Source organism: Mus pahari, chromosome 20, assembly GCF_900095145.1.
Source record: "Mus pahari chromosome 20, PAHARI_EIJ_v1.1, whole genome shotgun sequence".
In the NCBI taxonomy this organism is placed as follows: domain Eukaryota; kingdom Metazoa; phylum Chordata; class Mammalia; order Rodentia; family Muridae; genus Mus; species Mus pahari.
The window spans coordinates 8,629,922-8,631,016 of record NC_034609.1 but is presented as its reverse complement, the minus strand read 5'-3'; the positions used below and the strand labels follow the sequence as shown (position 1 = coordinate 8,631,016).

At 46.0% G+C, this 1,095-nt stretch overlaps 1 protein-coding gene across 1 annotated transcript in view; it reads right to left on the bottom strand.

Annotated features, from left to right (window-relative positions):
* The window catches only part of C20H19orf57 (chromosome 20 C19orf57 homolog), a 24,104-nt gene that overhangs the window by 8,243 nt on the left and 14,766 nt on the right, over positions 1 to 1,095 (bottom strand). The gene's annotated exons all lie outside the window — the stretch shown is intronic.

The window sequence follows — 1,095 nt, the reverse complement described above, 5'->3', positions numbered from 1 at the left end:
GCGCGCGCGTGTACATGATACGGGTATTTTCCCTGCACCACTTGTGTGCACCACTTTCATATCTGGTGCCCTAGGAGGTCAGAAGAGGGAGTTATATTCTCTGGAACCAGAGTTACAGATCATTGTGAGCTGCCATGTAGGTAGTTGCTGGGAATTTAATCTAGATTCTCTGGAAAAGCAGCCAGTGCTTTTAACTGGTGAACCATCTTTCCAGCCCCAATATATATATATATATATATTTTTTTTTTTTTTTTTTTTTGTCATTTGTTTTTAAAAATAGCTATGTCTGGGCTGGAGAGATGGCTCAGCTGTTAAGAGCACTGAATGCTCTTCCAGAGGACTCCAGTTCAATCCCCAGCACCCACATGGCAGCTCACAACTGCCTATAACTCTTAAGATTCTACACCCTCACACAGACATACAGGCAGGCAAAACACCAAAGCACATAACATAAAGTTTTTAAAAAATAGCTGTGTTCCATCCCTTCCATGTTCTATCCATTCTGCTTTTAACACCTGTCACTCACTAGCCTGCCCTAACTCAAAAGTCTCAAGCCCCAACCTCCTCTCCCAAAAGACTAGTTCTCATGAAGCCCAACTGGTTATCAAAAGCTGGTATATAGCTCAGGATAGCTTTGAACTTCTGATCTTCCCATTTCTTAGGAGGCAAGCACCGTCATTCAGCTTATCCAGTGTTGAGGGTGATGACCCAAGGCTCCCTGCATGCTAAACAAGTACCTTACGAAACATCCCCAGCTCCAGTAATCTATTTTTGTGTGCTGAGACAGAACCCAGGGTTTTATATTAGCTATGCAAGTGCTCCACCACTGAGCCATTCCCCAGCCCAAACATTCAACCACTGAAGGTTCCTTGGAGTGTTCCCAGTTAGGCACTACTACTGCAAAGGCCTTACCGTCCCCCAAGGGCATGTGTCATAAGTGACATTGTCAATCTCAGGACTCCCGAGGGCTGGAGAGAGAGCCTAGCAGTTAAGAGTGCACACCAGGGCTGGTGAGATGGCTCAGTGGGTAAGAGCACCCGACTGCTCTTCCGAAGGTCCGGAGTTCAAATCCCAGCAACCACATGGTGGCTCATA